The sequence below is a fragment of the Papaver somniferum genome, unplaced genomic scaffold (genome assembly GCF_003573695.1).
Source record: "Papaver somniferum cultivar HN1 unplaced genomic scaffold, ASM357369v1 unplaced-scaffold_81, whole genome shotgun sequence".
Taxonomy (NCBI): domain Eukaryota; kingdom Viridiplantae; phylum Streptophyta; class Magnoliopsida; order Ranunculales; family Papaveraceae; genus Papaver; species Papaver somniferum.
Window position 1 is genome coordinate 5,737,135 of NW_020651082.1, and position 6,403 is coordinate 5,743,537.

The following is a 6,403-nucleotide window of genomic DNA, read 5'->3' on the forward strand; positions in this document are numbered from 1 at the left end:
TTAGTTGGTTCATGTTTACCTTTATTTTCTTATCAAAATACGTAACAAATTGAAAAACGGATATCCATATATGTGGGAAACATATTTGTTTATAAGTCTTCGACTTTGGGTCGTAGTAACTATTAGTTGTGGGTGATATCAACTAAGGGAATCAAGTGCGCAGAATCCGGCGTAGTGCGTAAGGAACATGAATGTACCTTAATTGTTGTGAGACTTGGTTAGGTCTCAACTACATTCTATTACGAAGTTAACTTATAGTATGATAGAGTCTGTAGCGGCTTAATACAATATGGTGTTCAATCTGGACTAGGTCCCAGGTTTTTTTTTACATTTGCAGTTTCCTCGTTAACAAAAAATTTTGTGTCTGTCTTATTTCTTTTCTACATTACGTTTTTATATAATTTAAATACCATAGGTTGTGCGTAGTTCAATCAGTTAATAAATCCGACATTGTTTGTTGGATACAACTTGATTGACACTTTGGACATTGGTCTCTGGTACCTCCCAAGTTATTTCTCATATCAATCAGGCTCGCGGATTTCTACCTGTTTGATTTGCAGATTGTATTAAGAAAGAGATAAAAACTCTTTGATATAATTTTTGATTGAGTATCGCTTTTAATTTGGTGCCCTCGGAATTAAATTGGAATTTAGTCCATACAGATTGCCAAACGAATTACTGGGTGTGGTTGCTATACCCCTGCATTTTCAACTTTTATGATTTTTGACATATATTTTCAACTTTCCATCGATATTTTTAGCATAGATAATCATGGACTCTACCTTTTCTGCTAGGAGATCCTTCTTTTTGTCACTTAATGCTCCATTGTTGTTCTTCGGTATCTACATCTAAGAGGGTTTAGGAATAAATGTAACCTTCGTCCCACATTTCTCAGAAGAGAATTGCATTGACTATTCTTTTCCAAGTTAGTCTTTTTCTATTTGGGAATATGAGATATTTTCTTTGGATAAAGACCCGTAAGCACGCTAATATTATTAGACTGGTCAAGAGAAAATTTCATCGCTAATGACTTGATTAACCAAATATAAATTTTAATTGTTAGAGCACTGCTCGGTCGAACTCGCATGCGTTGCTATCTCAAGCATGTTTGTCAAGTTTAGTTGTCAAAACTATATTTCTTGATTTCTAGACTACTTATAGATAAGTCTCAGACTAGGACAGTTAAGTGTAGTTGAGCTCCAGATTCCACGACGATCATCTTACGAAGACGAAGAACTACTCAAGGAACCAGTGGAACTTCATCCGATTAAAAGGTATGTGGAGACTTGAACTTATCTATCACTCAAAAGTCTACCTCTCTATCTCCTATTCTTGAGACAAAGTCGTATAAGTATGATAGTTCTCATACATGCACATTTGCTATTTCGAGCCGAGTTTACTCGCCTATCTTTTTCTCGAAGCTTTCGCCACTACACCAAATCAACAGTTTTGAGACATTTATACCTGTTGCTATGAATTGAAGAGACTCATATAAGTGTCTCAAATCGTGCGTCCGGAATCCCTTGCGTCGCATGAGGCGACACTTATTAGTGTCTCTTAATTAATTTAAGCGACACATGTAAGTGTCTCTTTAATTAGTTAGCGACACATTTTTGGCTAATTAAAGCAACTTATAAATTAATTCAGAGACAATTATATGTGTCTCAAAATTAAATTAGCTTTAAAAAAAAGCTAATTTTTCAATTAGAAATTTCTAAAATCAAAATTTCCTGCACCTTCAAATTTGATTTGCTGCTTCTGAATACAGATATCTTTATATACCCACTCAAGTTCCATAATGGATAACATATTCTCATCATTATGACCTCTACCTGCAACTCCATAGATTATAAACATTCCATCTTTTATAAATGCACATCTAAAACAAAAGAAATGCAATATACAAAACAATACCTGCACATCTAATACATGTACATAATTCAGTAACATCTCAAATTAAGGAAGCAAGCAAGTTAAAAGATTCGTTGTCCATGCTTTCCCTTGTCTCACTGTTAAACATACTAATAGTTGCAAATTGGACGGAAGAGATGAGGATAACTCTGTCACAAACTCGGAATACGGAGGTACCGCAAGAGCATCATACTGTTGCTCGAAGTGCTTATGAAGATCCTTTGCATGTGTTTGAATGTTGGTTGACGAGGACCCTTCGCAAGCTGTAGGTGGCATGAAGTCTTCCCAATATTCTCTTGTTCTTCCATAATTTTTGTAGGTACCTTGCACGTTCCTCTATAGCATCTGAAAGGACCTTTGCACCTTCATCAACCAGCCACAATATCATGTTTCAGAAACCATGGGTGTGGTAGTGCAAATTCAAAAATGAATATAAATTTTCGATCAATATCTTAAGCATTCAATAGAGTATAATTATCATTTGTCATGATTATGCGACAAACTGACACCACAGAAACAATTTTAGATCAATATAATGTTCGGTTATCCAAAACTTGAATGACAAACAAAATCTTTCCTTAAGGTTGACTTAATAATATGCCATTGCAGGTAGTCCGGACTGTCCAGTCTTACAATTCTACAACTGGTTCAAATTTCGTAAATATGCTTTCCTCCAAGTTGGTTCAGAGCTAAGAAATCATTTAGGCCCTGAAGTAAGTCATTCCTTATTGCGGGAACAATGTAATTCCTAAAATCCCTATTTGCGGTTAGGATGGCTACGTACTGGTTCATCCAAATTTCTCAGAGGCATTTGTAAACAGGTTAATAACTCTCGTTAATTGCTAGAAGTTGTTTCAAAACAGGTTAACACTTATATATAAGGAGCCTATTGTTCTCACAATCATAATCTAAGGTGGCAGCAACACGAATTGTCTCGGCATCCTTATGAAAAGAAGCTGCATTCCTGCATCAGTTAAATTTCTACATGAATGTACTATAGATGAAATACTCTAGACATACCCAGAATCCTATCATAAAAACAAAATACTAAACTAAATAAGAAATTACCATTTTGACAGGGCATCCATAAACCTGGAACTACTCAATGGTAATACCACATAGAAATTACCGCTAAACCTCTTTTCCTACTACCAAATTTGGACAAAAAAGTAGTATCAGAAGTATTGTATTTATATACCTTTGTGAAGCCTGTATGATATGTTCTTCACGTCCCATTAAAATACCTGGAACCATTCAATGGAATCAGTGCAGTAATTTTTGAAGGATTTCATTAACCTGAATACACGATTCTCGCGTTGGCACAAGCACCAACACTTTAAACCAAAAAAATCCCAGTGTCAATCCCAGCTTGCCACTTTATCTCACATGAAATGAACTTTTAAAGAAAAAACTTACTGAGCTAAGGCTTTGTCATTGTTTGATGAGACTGCTCGATTCTCGGACGAAAGATTTAAAATGATAAGATCCATAAGTGCTATCCCTGAAATAGCATAACAAGTTGCGCAACCATATCATACAAGATAAAAATATAAACTTAATACTTGATATTGGTTACCATAGGGAAGTAGAACTGCAGCTAGCTTGTTGGTGTGTTGGTGGCTGCAAATGATGATGATGCAACTGAACTTGTGAAGCTGTGAATGGTATGGCGCAAACTGTTGAAGGTGTAGGTGCAGATATGCGAAGGTGGTGGTGATTCTCGAGATGGTATGAAGGCGGTATGCAGCTAAGGATGACTAAGAACTGCCAAGTGAGATGAGAGAGTTGGGGGTATATATATTCCAGTTCCCACTTAATCAATGACAGTGGGTTCGAGGTCTATAAAAATTTCACGAGGGACATGCCTTCCAGCACCACTTTCACTGGAAAAAGTGTTGAATGCATCACCTCCTCTGCCAACAGTCTTGTCACTAAGCATTTGGCCATCAGGCTGCAACAAGAAAACCCAAGAGTTTATTAGGTAATGAGCTTAACTGCTTATAGCACCAAATAATTGTAAAAACAAATCATACAAACCAGATTAACCTAATATGTGTAAATCAAAATCATTTTGTTTGAAAGAAGAGAAAAGTCTGTCATACTCAACTTGAAACAGAAAATGTTGACATCTCCAAGAACGAAGTGATAAAGCAAAAAAAAAGTTATCCTACAAATTCATGTAAACCAATACCATTCAGATCTGTGAAGCAATTCATATGTCAACAGATCAAACCTTCAATAGATCACACAACAAGATTCAGTTATTGTTGATATCTCCATGCCTTGAAAACACAAATCCTGAACTTCTGCATAATTGCAGAAGTATGTTGGGAACTGGGATCCATGATCCGTTATCGAATGAGAATATCTATAGGGCTGCTTTATTGCATTCAAGAGCAACCAAATAGTCCCTGTATTGAACCAAGGCTGCGACTGATTGGAGTAGGTGACCCCTCGGATCTGTACTTCATATCTGTGGGCCATTGAAGTGGATAACAACAAAAGAAACCTGATATAGTGAACAAGCCAAGCATAAATAAGCACACATACATGTTATCTGAAGGGGAGTGAAAGCACAAGTAACGACGGCAAGTTGTATGAACCAGCAACAGCACAACAAAAATATTTGATTTTTAAGAAAAATGCAGGTAATTATATTATTTAACTGTTAGGACCGGAGCGACCAAGACGTACGCAGAAAGAACGTTTCAAGCAGATACATACAAATGAAGAAAGTCTTTGCTTGACGAAAACTGCAGAAGGCATGAATGAAGGTTGCTCCTTCGCAGCGCATAAAAGCAACCAACCTGAAAAGCAAATCAAAGCAAGTAATAAGAACATGTGTATGGGTAGCCACGAAAGAAAGCATACATAACTTACATTAGAAGAGTTTTTTCAACACCACAAGCTAAAAAAATATAGATGAGGGTGGATAAACTATATGATAACCACCATTTTTGACAATACTGGAAAAAAAAAATCCAACTTACACATGATAAAAGGATAATATTTACAACAAAATAATACCTGAAAACCTAATTTTGTTAATACGCATATCACCTTCCATGGACAAGCTAAAGCAGAAACACCAGTTTTCAGTTGCAAAAATATTTTAAGACCCAAATCTACACTGAAAAGACAACAATATCAGTTGAAACTTAATATTAACACCTTTCATGGCTCACAAACAAAACCCGAGACTGCATTGTATTCAATGACGACACAAACAAGAACAAATAATATACCATCATACTACCATTTTCAGATGAACAAAGAGTTGAAATCAAAATTAAACATTTAAACCCTAGACAACCAAAATTAAAAATCACACTTCATAAAATTAAAACTATAAGCATACCCATGCTTTAAAACTCTATGAAATCAACCAAACAAACACAGAAACTGAAAATCTAAAGACAAAATTACCATACGAGCTATATTATTCACAGATTAAGATTAAATCAAAACTCAAAACAAGTAATAAGGTTAGGGTTTTATACCTGAATCTTCTCTGAATCTTCTAGATACTTGCACCTCAATCTTCTTCTGCAATTTCAAAAGCAAAAATTAATCAATTTCTAGGGTTTAGAAAATCAGAATATACAAACTTCTTCTGCGATTTCAAAATCAAAAGTTAAATCAATTTCTAGGGTTTAGAAAATCAAGTTATACAAATCTGTAAAATGGGTCTCATACCTGAAATTAAGTTATTCAAACTCAGTAAAATGGGTATTCGTTTACGGTAACATGCTTAAAACGATTTTTGGTCAATTTAGGGTTTGGAATTAGAAGAAGAAGAATAGATACGAGTTCTAACAGGCTCAATCTAAGAAGAATATTTTCGATCGATTTAGGTATGAATCTGGATTTATATAGGCTAAAGGGAGGTACGTTTTCTCTCACTCTATTTCTATCTTCTGGTTTTGAGCCGAAGTCAAAACTGAAAAGGAAATAAGAGAATAAGAGAAAGAAAAGAATAGAAAAGGGATAAGAGAGAGACCAGGCAGTTTTATTGTCAGGGTCATAATTTTTAGACGAAAAAAAATATGTTCAATAAATTGTCTAAATTTTAAACAACCAAAATAAATGGGGCAACCTAGAATAAATGGTGGGAACCGATGGTAATCATACAAATTCATTTTCAAACTGATTTGGTGTTAGACAAGGGGGGGGGGGGGGAAATCGGGGGTAAAATAATGTGAGAGATTATAAAATTGGAAGGGGAGGGAATTTTGTTTTGGAAGGAAATAAATAAAACAAATTGATAAATTGATATATATATATATATAAATTTTTAAGACACTTGTAGGAGTGGTTGAAAAATCAGAATTAAGGTAACTCATATTTTTAATTTGAGACTCTTATATGAGAGGAAGCACTAAAGACATGTATATGTCTCTCAAATCTAAAAACTAATATGTCTCAAATTAGGTCATCTGGTGTAGCGCTTTAACCACTTTTCAGCTTTACCCGTGACTGAAAAAGCGGGGGT

General features: G+C 35.0%; 1 long non-coding RNA gene across 8 annotated transcripts; it reads right to left on the reverse strand.

Moving 5' to 3' along the window:
* Nucleotides 1–1,932: 1,932 nt before the first annotated feature.
* LOC113345326 lies at nt 1,933–5,861 on the reverse strand. Of its 8 annotated transcripts, none has more exons than XR_003358078.1 (8): nt 5,608–5,861; nt 5,412–5,457; nt 4,636–4,718; nt 4,019–4,420; nt 3,488–3,862; nt 3,328–3,412; nt 3,110–3,155; nt 1,933–2,274 (listed from the first exon to the last, which is right to left on the reverse strand). It is a non-coding gene; the product is annotated as an uncharacterized LOC113345326 (long non-coding RNA). The 8 variants fall into 8 exon arrangements; XR_003358077.1 differs by having other exon boundaries at nt 3,110–3,245; XR_003358079.1 differs by adding an exon at nt 2,811–2,875 and having other exon boundaries at nt 3,110–3,245; nt 3,328–3,862.
* Between the last annotated feature and the right edge of the window lie 542 nt (nt 5,862–6,403).